The sequence below is a fragment of the Aythya marila genome (genome assembly GCF_965140915.1).
Source record: "Aythya marila genome assembly, chromosome: 3".
NCBI lineage: Eukaryota > Metazoa > Chordata > Aves > Anseriformes > Anatidae > Aythya > Aythya marila.
In genome coordinates this window covers 73,752,344-73,767,316 of record NC_139044.1, presented here as the reverse complement: position 1 = coordinate 73,767,316, position 14,973 = coordinate 73,752,344, and positions in this window count along the sequence as shown.

Sequence of the window (14,973 nt, the reverse complement as noted above, 5' to 3'; positions counted from 1 at the left end):
AACATAACACAATGTGTTTGTCCTGTTGATATGTACTTATAAGACACTTATAGGAAAGTTGCTTAAATAATTAAACCTTTACTTGGTTTGATAGAGAGTAATTTTGCAGCTGACCCTGTAAAATATTCCAGATATCTGTGAAACATTCTAGAACATCACATGTAAAGGTCCATAACTTTTTGAGTATAGTGATAGTTACAAACTTAATCTACTGTGTTTATTTACCAAGGCCAAGGAACTTTTTTAAAATCAAGTCATGTTCCACCAGTATCAGACAATTTACTGTGGCCTGCAGTGAAGTAATATCATTGTTTTCTCTGTATTTTGCATTATTTTTAAAATAATACTGAGAAGATTGAGGAGTTGGACTCAGTGATTCTTGTGGGTCCCTTCGAAATAGGGATATTCTATGATTCTAAGATTCTGCAGTTTCTTTGAAATCAGGCAACACACATACACTTGAAGAAGGTACCTTCACTGGCTATTTTGTCATATGAGTTTATTATTCCTTACTGTTTTATTTGTAAGAAATAATATCAGTTCATCTCCCTGCTAACATTCCACTAAAGACTTGCTTTTGACAGCTATGCTACTACCATGCTGAAAGCATGATAGCTGTGATATACTAATGCCTGACTACGGACTCAAGACACCAAAAGCAAACAAACAAACAAACAAACAAAAAACTAATTTCTTGGTTTCCAATATACTTCTAAAGTGGAAGGAAAAATCAATCTAGAAGGTAATACTGTAATGGATAGGACTTGTAAAACTCCTGTCTTGGTCTTTCACAGCTCTCATTGAAATCAAGTTTCCTTCAACTTCAAATTAGGCATCAGTAAATCAATACTAAATATTTCTATATTGCATGATGTGTAGGATCTTCAGCAATAGTGACAGATTACAGCTAATTATCATTCCAAAATTCCTTTGGGGCTATGACCAATTTCTTTTATGCTATTTATTATGTTCAGGGCATCCTTCTCACCACTGTAACTACACTGAAAGTAATAATTTTTCAATATGGCAGTTCAGAACAGATTGGTTATTTTTCTCCTATAAATTAATAATTGAAATCTGTAGCTTTTCCTGCCGATTTCATGAGCTCTTGTTTTATGTAAATGTGAGCCTGAACTATATATATATATATCCTTAAAAGATGAAAATAATAAATAAATGAAAAAGAAAATAAAAATAACTGTAGTCTCTTCCATGTCAATGCCAGAAAAAAAAAAAAAGAAAGAAAAAAAAGAAAAAAAAATATATATATCTCATTTTAACTAGTGGCAATTGCTACAACATAATAGATACCACTGTAAAACGTATTAGTGAATTCAAATGCAAGTATCTGCTATGTTGATATCTGCACTTCTGTCTGAATTAATCTTTCCCAACTTTCTTTACAGCAGCTAGAGAATTATCATGTCAGAGCTTGACTCATAGGCATCCAAATCAGATGTTTTGACTCCAAATGTTTCTAACCTTCCTTTTCTCCAAAGAGAGTCTTGCTTGGATCAGATTTTTTTCTGTGGTCATTCAAAGTCAGGTGATACGAATCTCATTGGGTTAATTTTTGAAATACAACAGCTAAATGGTAATGAACAAACATCCAGATTTCAGCTGCTATGCATACTTAGAAGTATTTGTTTATTTGATATGAGTGTTAGAGATGAATGCTTTAAGTACAAGTTTCTAGATGCTTAGTACACATCAAATCCTTTGTTTGTGATACTGGAAAATCTTTTAATCCTTCTTCCTAGTCTGGAGCTCTCACAAATCTTGGGTATCATTACTAAGAACATATCCATTTTTGAAACAATTTGTTCCTTGTGTAACTTGCAGAAAGAATGATCTTTCAGATCATTCAGGGGAGATTTTAATGACTGAAAAGTTGATCTGCAGTTTTGGTTTGTATAAAACACAAAAAAGTCTAGAATCTACTCGGTCCTTCCAAAATATTGAAACGTGGGAAGAAATCAATCAGACTCAGATATTTCGTTTGGTCAGGTAACCATACCCAGGATCACACTTACTGTTCCTGTAAAGTGTGTGCTAACCTCTAAGACATTTCTCTGAACCTTTTGTCTTCTCCTTTTTTTTAACATGGTGATAATCAGAACAAATTGATTTTGTTTCTCAGATTGCTAAAATCCTCCCAACACTTTCTTCAGCACCAGTGCTGAATAAATCATTGTAATGTTCCCCTGAAGTGAATTGAAAATTAATTTACACAGCTAAGATGATCCTCCTAATAACAGGGTACATGGAATGGGGAAATTGGAAATCATTATCCAGCAAACATTATCTGCATTATTTTTGTAGCTGTTTTAGATTGCATTGTAATAGAAAATTAGGAGACTGGCTGTGAAGAAGTTTAAGAGGGTCCCCTGAAGAGCTTCTGCTTTAAAATTGATTCTTTAAGAAAGCATTAAAAAGCTATTGGAATTGATTGCCTGCTAATATAAAGGAAAAACTCTTTGCCACCATTTGCGTTGAAAAAGAGCATCTTCGTTCATGCATGTTATTAAAACTACTGGCCTGAAAGCCCCTGTAGAAAGATAAAGGATATGGATGGGATATTAAAACAGCAATCTTTACTTTATCTTGGATTTAAAGTTAATATGTCGCTTTTATTAATTCAGCAGGAACCATTAGTTAGCTTGTCAAATAAGGGATTTACAATTAAAATGCTATAGAACAGAGCTGCCTTTAGTAAACAGTGAACCAGGAATTCTTCATTAATCTTCCAAGCATGAGGTATACCCCTGTAAAGCATAAATCCTGAACTTAGTTTTCTTTATTGACTGGTTTGCTCTGCAGCAGCAATAAAAGTCAATGATAACACCCCAGAGTAGCTCCAGCAAGTTCCACTGATGTGGGGTAATGGTGAATCAGTTCTTAACCAGCAACAAAATGGGATCCACCATAACTTGTTTACAAAGATTCAACTGAGTGAGCTTTGGAAGTTGTCAACAGGTTTATAACATGGTTTATAAGATACAACGGGTTTATAATATATTAAAAATATGTGGAAATAGAATTTCCTTTCCTGACTTTGAGCTGTTAAATGCTTTTCAAGGTTTTCTGATTTCTAACACATGTTGAAGACATTTCCCTTGTCTCTCTCAATTTGGGATAACAGCAAACATTAAAAGGCATATTGAGGCAAAAAAATGTAGATAATGATCCATAAGAAAAAAAAAAAATGTATGAGCCTTAATGCCACCATTTACACAAGTGCATTATTCAGGTTTGTTTTCATTTTTCTGAATTAAGAGACTGTATATGAGGGAACACCATCTTAGGAACTTTGCCCAACACAACAATCAAGGTGAAATCTCTTTAGGTAGGTAAAGTCACAAAGAAATGCAAGTTGATGAAATTTTATTTTAATTTCAGATAAGTAGAGAAAAAGAATAGAAACAGAAGAGTGACAAAACAGATTAGAAGCCAATATGGAAATTAAAGAAGTAGACCTATAAGAAAATTGACAAGTCTAACACAGAAGAAGGGCACCTAGCTGATAATAGGAGTAAATGTATATTTATTTGGGATTTAAAATATCAAACAGTAGGAAAATAGTTTAAGAAAATGAAAAAAAAAAAATGTTGGTAGAAAACAGGGATGAATTAAATTAAATATAATGGGGAAGCAAATAAATAATTAATAGGGATGCTTCTTAATGATCAGGACAAGATTACAAGAACAGTAACTATTTTTCCAACATTTTATAGTTTTATGATAGGAAGAAAGATTGTTTTGTAACTCACTCTATGTACCAACATTAGTTTTGGGGCTAGGTAGAGCTGAAGAGGAAAATGGAAAAACTGCAAAGAATTAAAAGTTTCTATAATCTGAGATAACATTCTTCAGAATTCCTGGTTCAACCTTAATGTCTATCAACTCTGGTGCCTTGAAAATAAGAAGTAATGGGGACTTTAACATGTGCCTCAGAATTCAATAGATATTTTTTTATTTTTTTATTTTATTTTTTTAGACAAACAGCAAGAATTTTTGTCCCCAGAAAAATTCTCAGATTTTGGTCTTTGGCTTTGATGCCTAGAATCTTCACATACCTTTACATGAAATTTTATGTTCTGAAACATTTAATAAAGGGTGATTGAAGTGACAAACTCAATATGATAAATTTTATATGTCACAATAAAATTGACTTTGTTGAAATGACAGGTAATGATACTTATTAAAACAGAAAAAAAATCATAAACTCGATGAAACCTTTTAATTTTTTTTCCATACCAAGCTTTCCTAGCAGAAAGTACAGATATACCAATAACAGTTTCACCACTTCTAGTAATTACAACATTTTTGTGTGCTTATATCTCTTGGAATGTAAATCTTTATGAAAATATCTAATTTAAAAAGTCTATGAGTTTGTTGTTTTGTTTTGTTTTGTTTTCCTAATAAAAAAAAAATGCCAAAACTTAGGAGGATGTACTGGAAACCGTATATATATATATATATATATTATATACGGTTATATACTGGAAACTGTATATATATATTATAAGCCGTATATATATATTATATATTTGCAAGGATGAAATGTTTATTCCTGGGTGCTGGACTTATATTAACAAGATTAACAAAAAGGCATATATACAACTCTGAACATACTTACTCGTCTTAGTAGTCTTTCTAAAAGTGTTGCAACTGTCAATGACTGAAGGATTTAACTGCTTGTACCTATTGTTAATAGCCTGACTTTCATTGACACATTACCTGCGGGCTTCCCCTTGAGGTGTGTTTACCATCTAGTACTTTGGAGAAGGAGGAAGAAAAAACACCAGAAGTCTTCTGAGAGCAACCAAAGAAAGAGGAAAAAACAGTTATGAATTTCCTAGACAGATATTTATGAATGAGTCTTAATATGTTTTCTTTCTTAAAACAAAGAAGAAAAAAAAATAAACTAAAAAAGCATAACCTTTTACATGTTATGTTTTAAACTCTGTTGTAAAGTATTTGATAATTTCAAAGTTTAGTTTTATCTACATGTGCAGATTGTAGATAAAATCACAAAGAAGCAGACAGCTACATGAATAAGTTGTCACAGTGTAAGCAGGGATGTAGATTTATAGCATTTTTGCTACCCTTTAACAATAGCCTGAGTGCTTGTTCTCACTCTGCACTAAAAATGAGACAACTTAGGCCTGACTGAAGTTGCAGATCTGGGATTTGAATGTTTATCTTTGAAATTACAGTTATAATACCATCCATTTTAACTTCAGATATACACATCCTCTTCTCCAAACAGAGTGTTTATTTAAAATTTACCTGTGTTCTTTCACTTTGGACATTGTTGTAATTCACTGAAGTCACATCCCTACCTAATTTTGGATAAAGAAATATTGTATAAGAACAGCTTATGTCAGAAAAATGTTGAAGCGTTTGGGAGCACAAGTAGTGTTCTCCTCCATCCTCCTTGTAGGTGATGGGGACCCAAGAAGGAGATGAACAGACCCAAGTGAACAATTGGCTGTGTAGCTGATGCCATTCTCAAGGTTTGGGGTTCTACAATCTCAGACATACTTTTGAGAGACCAGGCATTATTATAGTGGATGGGGTGCACCTGACCATCCCTGGAGGTGTCTTGAACACCTCAAGACCATGTTGGTTGGGGCCCTAGGAGACTTGATCTACTGTGTGGCATTCCTGCCCATGGCAGGCAGTTAAAGTCTCTTCCAACCCAAACCATTCTCTGATTCTATGAAGACATTCAGCATGATCACTGAAGGATCACTGCAGCAAAACTGAAGGATGTTTTCTTGTCCTGCTGCTCCAGGAGTTCTAGGCTGTCCCTGCATCGTCAACTTCTTTGCCGTGTCACACAAGCACAACTTACATGAGGAACTGCTTGGAAATGGGAAGTTTGGGGGCTACTTGTATGTATGTAAAATAATAATTCTCACTTTCTCAGCTGTAATCCATAATGGTGCATGCTGAAGTGGTTGAACAAGAAAGTTTGCTTCCCCCTGTGACCCTGAAACAGATGCTGTACTGAGAAAAAAGCTGGTTAGCCAGCTTTTTGGGTTATACCTACAGACTTACCTAGAACTATGGCAGGTTATTCACAGTACTGCACAAGGCAAGCCCTTCTCTCCTCCCTCTGCTCCAACATCAGCACCCAATATTGCTTTGGCCTCTTTGAGCCATGCCTCCTTGGCAACAAGAACAGCAGGGAGTAAAGCTTATTCTGTCTGCACCCACTTCGAGCCCTTTGCTGAGGAGGGGTCAGGATGTCCACCCACTCTTGTCTCCTAACCTTTGTTCTCACTCTTACATGTATGTGTAATTGGTTAGTACTTTGTAGAGCTGTGCCAAAATAATTGACTACCAAGGGGTTACCAAAAAAAACCCAAACCATCAGAAACAAAATCATGCCCACTGATCACTGATGTATGAGATTTTGAAAGTGTTCTTTTATTTTGGAGGCTGTTTTAAGATGGAGCAATGAATACATATACAGCATGTATTCTATTGCATGTTGGGAAAAAAAATACTGTAAAATCCAAATAATTCCCTTTAAAAAACCCAACATCAACAAATTATTTTTATGATGATGATATGTGATGCATTGTTGTTATGGCACGGATTATGAAATAAATTATATGGATTTTTTTTTTTTTTTTCCTGTGTCATATTATTCACATGGCTTCTTCAATTTGGAGATAGATCATGGTCTTCCTAAATTATATTAAGAAGTCATCACTCTATTTTTCTCCTCTTCTGCTTAGTGTGTTTCAGCAGCGTTCTTGATGGAAGCCTTTATTCCTATTGAAAACTTGCATCAGAGCTTTATTTCAGGCATATATTGGACATTCAACCATTTTCATGGCAATTACAAAGCAAATCAGTACCCCCTTGTAATTAAAATAATAACACAGTACTGCCTCTTGTTAGTGCCTAATGTCTGTCTCTCTTTTGTTCATTTTTCCCTTCGTTTACCACAGTGAACAGCTGTGGTCACATATATGGTACACCTGGCAGCTTCAAATGTCCAGATGCCAAGCTTATCTTTCCAGTATTGGCACTCATTTGTGAATTTAGATTTTATCTGAAATAGGGATTTTTCCTAGAAAAATGTTCCAAGTGACTATTGTAAGGAGAGGGGAGATGCTTAGCAGGAATAATTTACCTTCTGTTTGAAATTTGAGTGTTCACAGGTATCATAATTAAAAGGGCAAGTGAATTAAGGGACTAAAGGAATTTTTACCTATTTGGAATTCATTAATGAAAGTTTTAATAGTTAATATTGAACATTTAGTTAAATCTTCAAACTGACTTTTTGCATACATCTCCCTTGGCAAATGGTAAGGCCCCTGATCTTATTTCCAATTATGGTTAATAGACTGGAGTAGGTTAGAAGGTAATAAGATCTGCTTTTCTGGAGCATTCTATTCCATCGAAAAGTGCCAGAAGGTACCCTCATGACACCTTCACAAGACATACTGTATCATTTTCCCCCCAGTTTGCTGCAAAATAAATTGAGAACCAAAGAGGTTAAACTACTTGCCCAAAGATACATACAAAGCCTGGGTCACAGCCAGGATAAGAATACAAACTTCCTTACTCACAACCTATGTTTTGCCACAGGACCATTCAACACTTGGTAAACGTAAGACTTCTGACTCAGTCATAAAGAAAATACTGCAGTAAAGTTATTTTGTTATTTATTTATTTTTGTTTGTTTGTTTGCTTATTTGCTTGTTTTTCCACGCTTCACAGTATGAACAAGGAAGCTCTTGAAAGGACAGTGTTTGGTAAGGAAGGGATCTGAACCTTAAATGTTTCTGAAATTCTTCATCTCTGGGACTATCAAGTAATGTCCATTTATAGACCCTATAATATTATATATAGTGGGTGATTAAGGAATTGAAGAATTCATAAACTCCAAGGGTATAGTTCATGCTCTGTATGGTGGCAATCAAAATTGCTGCCTGAATTGTTGCAGAAGTATATCATTAAGTCTAATAACATTACTGTCTGTTTTCTTTTTTTCTCTGCTCTGCCTACCTCTGGTATTTTCATTCAGGAAACCTTAATAATTTTGTTAATTTACTCCTTTACTCAAATTATATAAAGTCCTCTCAGTAAGCTATATTTTTGCATCCTTCTTCTCTGGGTAGAGAGGTCATGTATAACATCTTACTCAAACAGCATAAGTATTATTTTTTTTCAAACGTGCCATTTAAAATGAATGTCAGGTTCCAAATCTACACAGTATGCTTTAGATTGTCAAACCTGAAATAAAATCAAACCTTCTCTCTAAAAAGGAAAAGCCCCAGTCTTTCTAGTTTTTAGAAAAAAAAAATATTTTGAGAAAACTGGTGCTGACATGCATTTCACAGTTTCACCTTATCTCCCCATCTTTTCCTTGTATGTTTTATCTGAACCACAATGAAAACTATTCTGGTGCCTAACTCTATTGTTGTTGTTGTTGTTTTTGTTTGGTTTGGTTTTGTTTGGTTTAGGAGAAATTTGATGCCACAATGTGGGAAAGCAGACAGGAAGAGACGGATTGATTACATTCTTCATTACCGACCACTGAAATTTTTGAGATTGTCCAGAGAAAGTCAGACATAACTGATTACAATTGCACTAGACAGATAAATACAGATTAAGGAAGAACTAGTGTTTTCCATATCTTATATGATAAACTGGTCTCCAGGCAGTCTCAAAATCAGTGAGATATGAAAGGACACAACAGGTTGATCTCTGTCTCATTCCAACCTCTTAGAAAGGCTTGTACAAAGCAGTATGGAAAGAGTGAGTTTGCAACAAGACATCTCACAGACATTAAAAAAATGCTATTATTTGTAACTAAACAAATTACAAAGAAGTCAAAATCAGATGACTTCAAACTGACGGGCTCCTGAAGGAACATGGAGCAAACTAAAACATTTGGCTAACAGAAGACAGTACTGATTCTGAATATACATAAGAGAATTTACTGGTTTTGTGCTAGGGATGGGACTTTTAAATGTGAAACTTTTTTTTTTTTTTTTTTTTTTGTAAGAAAAAAGTTTACATTAAAATCAGAAACCACGAATAGCTATAAAACTAATTAAAGACATTATAAACAACAATTTTTGCAATTTGAATCTAGAAAAATGGTTTTAAAAGTGAAGTTAATATAATGTTTTCATTTAGAATTCAATTTAAGCAAGAATCTTAGTTGTTCTTCAATGCAGTCGCTTCCTAAAGGTTTTTTTGCAAGGTATTCAATTTGTACATTGTAAAATTATGGCATTAATCCACAAGCTGAGAACTTAGTCTTGGTGCCTACTCCTAGACTTTTTGTTTCACTCTTTTGTCATTTTAGGACATAGAATGACTTTAACTCATAAAGTACATGTGAGAGAAGATTTTCTTTGGGCAAATACTGACCTACTCACCAGATCTCAATAACATACAAGTCTTCAGAATAGAATGAAAGGTTTTAAAATAAATCTAAGAAGAGGGTCATAGTGTCATAAAACATAAAACATAAGACATTATCATAAAACACAGTAGAACTTTACCAAAGTTAGATTACACTAAATTAATCTGGCAATTATTATTATTTTTTTTTTTAATAAAAAAGACATATCTGAAACGTTCTTTTTTCTGATTTTTTGGGAGAACATGCTTGTTAGCATGTAAAAGTTACCATGAAGGCAGGATCCGGGGCCTTTATGGGCAAGGGCAAGGGCAAGGGCAGGGGCGTGGGAGGAAGAAAGGCAAAGGCAAAGGCAAGGCAAGAAAGGGCAAGGCAAGGCAAGGCAAGGCAAGGCAAGGAATAGCTGAAAATACTGAAAGATGCATTACATTAAAGAATCAATTCTGGGCATATCTAATGTTTTCTATAGTGACATTGGTACAAACAAAAAAAAAATCTAATTTAATTGAATTTACTGATAATGCAAAGTTGGGAAGCATCTCCAATGCAAGAGAGGTTTGAAAGACCTAATGATCTTGGGAATTTGAGCAACAATAGTAGGATAATATTCAATTATGCAAAGGGCAATGTCATACACTTAGGGGCTAATACTAAGAGCTTATGCTATGAGCTCAAAACATGAGAAAATGAAAGGATCTCCCCGTATGTAATGATTCTGAACCATAATGATAAATGTAATAAAGTAATTCATACTTCTATCAGGTGAGGTGTTTCCAGAAAGAACCATAGCAGTTAAGTGGCTTTACGTGAAAGCACAGTTGACCACTTTTGGAGAAATATCCATGATTTAAGACTGCTCAGCAAAGAACTGGTAAAGAAAAAGGCTATTCTAGTGATCAGAGGACCATGAGTTCCAGAGAAAGAGTAAAACTGTATTTATCTTCTGTAATCTAATAAAACAGAGGCTAAAAGGATATTGAACTATGATCTATAAATATACAGGTTTGGAAACACCAGGGCAAGAGATGACCTATTTGAACTGAAAGATGGGATCGGCACAAGAACAAATGGGTAGAAACTGGTCATAAATTATTCTAGTGTAGAAATCAGAATGAGGTTTCTAGACGTTAGAAGAATATTCCATAATATCTTTCCAGAGGGCTTACTGCATCCCACACTCAATAAGCAGGAAGGGATCATGAAGAACGACTGCTTCTGGCATCTAGGACCCAAAGGCTCAGGAGCTTTCAATCTAGATTAAGTGTCCATTCTTATTTTATTAAATAAAGAAAATCTGCAGCACCTGGATTTTTTTGACAAAACACCAAGATTTTGAATCTCTTATCTTTGGTCAATTGGTCAAAATATATTGGATTAATTATTTAGAAAACTAATGCTTTGTTCAAGAAAAGATGACTAACTGCAAGATGTTTTATGAAACTGCCTCTTGATAATGGAAAGTCAGACCCTGTGTTGCCTGAACTACAAAAAAAAAAAAATAATAATGTAAACTTCCTTCCCCCTTTAAATTTTACTATAGAGTCATGCCTGGGAAAGGATACTGCCTAAATCATTAGATTGTTGTTTATTTACTTGTACTGAGATTTATGTCAAAGCAAGACAGAAAAAAAAAAAAAAAAAAAAAAAAAAAAACACCACCACCAACTAAAATACATTGAACTTCTTACTGTAATAAAGCTTGGCGTTTGACTTCCATTATAAAAAATATGAACTAAAAATGCCTTGGGGCACTATACCTAGTGCATCTGGCATTTATACAGCAGATTACCAGCACTCTTACTGACTTTGGCAACTCTGCAGGGGACATGCTTTATTTTCATTTAGCTGACTTGATTTAAAAAATCTCTTGTCTATGCACATCTATATCAGGGTGAAGCTCAGCTCATTTCCATCACTTTTCTGAAGAGATTCATCTGAACTTCATCATGCTTTCAGCAAAGCACATCTGCAAAGGTGTAAAATCATCTGGCAAGTGTATTTAAAAGCCCTCTGTCCCAAAACCCTCAAGCTCTTACACACACTTGTAGCTCACCATGTCGAATATACACACATTTGTGGGAATTATCTTTTGCATACACTCAAGAGCTTACCAGATCAGAGGATGCAACCCTTAAGGGTCGAGCTTTCTCTAGCCTCTTCTGCAGCTGTGAAGAATAGTTGGATACAAGAAACTTTCCAGCTACTTACATGTTCTATCTACAAATTGTCTCTACCACTTCACAGCAAGTTTGAAATGTTGGCCACAGTAATCAGACTTGCTGGATAGTAATTAAAAAACAACTCACATGGAGGGTTCAGGAGAACAGTAACGTTCAAAAGGAAATGGAGAATCCACTCACTTTCTTTGCTTATCATTCCACTCCATAATCAGAAACCGTCTCCAAAAATTTTCAGTAGACTAGGCATCTCTGGGCCATCAAGACTTAGACATACTTTAAAACCAGTCTGGCTTGTGTTGCAGTGCATTGCTTTCCTTGAAGTTATAATAGTGGTAGCTGCAGCAATATTCCTCATCTAAATTTCTCCTCCTGTTAAGTTCTATTTATAAGAGGACTTCACATAATAAAAATGCAAAGAATGAAAATGAGTTCTTCTGGCAATCTATTTTGTGTGTTTACTTTCATCACAGTTTTCATTAAAAATGAAACTTAGTGGGTGCTTAGAATCCAAACTCTTTGAATTTTCTGAGAAATACAACCACCCAGATCATGAATACTGTGTTAAATATGAATTAATTTATTTCTGTCTATATTATTGCATGTAGACATACTAATACATATGTAGACCATTATGTGTATATTAACCTTCAGAAAAACTATTAAAAGATCTGTTTTGCTACACAGTAAAATGAATATCTATCAAAATGTAGAGTGTTATTTGGACATAATGGAGTATATAACACTTTTTTTTTTGAATGTAGCATTTGCCATTCTAAAAACAGATCTGGTAAATGAACATACTGAGCTTCTGAGGAGCTTTATATCATGAACTTACAGAAGAGTCTTTTCTTTCATTGAATAAAGAGCATGTTAAGTTAGACATGGCTGTCTGAAATGTGTTCTAAAAATTAATATATATATATGCATTTTGAAGCCGAGAAACATAAAAAATTGCTGAAAAGTCTTTATCAGGTAATGTTTTCTATTTTTTTACACGTTCTTTCAAAATTGTTCATAGTTACTCTTACTGGGAGCAGAAATAACCAGAACTACCATACTGTAGCTTTGTTCTTGCAGTAGAAAACATACAAACCAACCCTCTTCCTCAGTCCCCACCATGCTAGCGAGAAAATAAGGTTTGCATTTATAACATAATTTTCAATAGGCAAAAACATTGATCAAAATATTCTCTAAATCTAATTAACCAATTGTAATCAATAACAGTCTCAGTATTTCACTCATTTAAGCAGGTTTTGTTCATTTGACAAGTTTAATTTTGGCTGCCAAGCACAGAATGGGCTTTCTAGTTATTTAATTACCTGAAATTATGAAATTATGAGTATCTTCTTGATAGAAAATGCCACAGTCAAGGTTAGATAGTCAGGGCAGAATTCTTTCTTTGTTTGTTTGTTTTATTTTTGTTTTTGTTTTTAAAATATTGCTTCAGCTCCCAGTCCTCATTCTTTTTTCAAAAGCACGATTAAGAGAAGAATCATAGGAATGAAATGGGCATGGAATGGCATGTGCAGTGTTCAGTCAGATCCTTGGCCATGAGTAGTGTGTGCAACATTGTAATTTAGAGTATCCTTAAAAGGTTCTTAAATTATTGGGTGCATTTTCTAGACTAAATGAGAATTGTAAAAGCATGGAGAAATGGCTGAAAGGCATCTGCACCAACATTTCTCGAGGTACTGTGAAAGAGGGAACTCTCTGCTGACACCAGTGTAAGTATCCAAAATATCAAATTTCTGATATACTAAAAGCTTGAAACAATGAATGCCTTTTTTGTTGTTGTTGTTTATTTGTTTTAACTCTTTATTACTTAATGGCAACCAACAGAGGGCTGTCAGAAGGAAAAAGTATGTTTCAGATCTTCTCTTGGAGCACTATTTTCTGCTAACTTAGTAGGACAAGTGGTCTACTGCTCTGTTAGAACCAGTCCTGTTATGCTTTTTGACATGAAAAATTAGAGACTGGGTAGACAAGGAGAATTGTCGAATATAGCAGTGGCAGTTAGCATGAATATTAACATTTAAAGAGTGTTAAATGCCTACATAAGAAATGAGACTTAGTTGTATCGTTGCTATTTCTGTGTTGCAACAACTCCTTCAGGTCACACACAGCAAGGCAGCACCTCATCTAAAATGCAAGAGGGAACAAGTAGACAATCTATCTTGTTTCAAATACGATCTTAGTTCTTGGAAGTAAATTTATACAGTTTCATTTCTCTCTCCAACATATGAAATTTCAAGAATGCCAATTTATTTTTCATACATATTTTTGAGTGTATTCATGCTGAATGCTGGTTTTCATGTTTCTGCAAGTTCAGTGCTTGTCTCATGCAACTTGAGATATAATTAATCACACAGGAGTAGGATTATATGTTTAACACTTTGCCGGTCTTTTGAGAAAATCAAACTCTCCAGAGGCTGCTCTGTTTTCAGTTTAGGAATGTTTATAAGGAACTTTCCATTAGCAGACATGTTTGAGCAGCTATACAGATCCTTATTGGTTTCACAACAAAGAAAAAAAAAATACAGGCTCGGTTACTCTAATGAGATAGAATGAGATAGAATAACTTGCTTTAAAGAAGTTTTTGATGGGGAAAAAAAAAAAAAAAAGTGCATGAATGACTTTTCTAGATTCTTTTCATGGTTCAGAAATGTTTTAATTCAGTAAGACTGATACATGATATACACTCACACCAGGGATACAAAAGAAAAAAACAACTAAAGAATATTAGGAAAAAAGAATCAGCCATTGAAACCCTTGGAGATTAATTCTCTCTTCTGTAGAAATTACAAGCACCAGAGCTCAAAGGAAGTCCTACAGCAAATAAGGGTGAAAATACCTTTCAATACTCTGCTGTGTTAGGCGCTCTGCATGGGATTCATCTGACCAAATGTACATTTCTGTATCTGAGTGGGGCTTTCTTTATAGTTTCTGCATAGAAATAGGCATTTATATGCTTAGATTTCTTTCATCATGAACTAAACATCTACATCTGGTCAGATGAATTATGCTCTCTCTCCTCACTGTACTTCTCTTCCCCAGAAAGTTCAAAGTGACTAGCCTTGATGTATGTGTCCTTATTGCACTTTCTGACTTTTAGGTGACAAGAATCCCACCCTAACAACATTAGTGAGAACTACATCTGCACCTGCTTACAATTATCTTTTACCTTGATAGTTATCCAACTATACCTTCTCAGGCAACTGTGAAAAACACTCCCTGATGGCAAACCTCAGCTGCGTATTATTGCTGTCCCACCTTGTAGTGTCCAATAAAGACTCTACAAGTCCATATGGGAGGAGTACTGATCATCAGACTGACACATTATTTCCAGTATTATAAAATACGAATGATGACACATTAAGATCAGAGGGAAATTCAGTA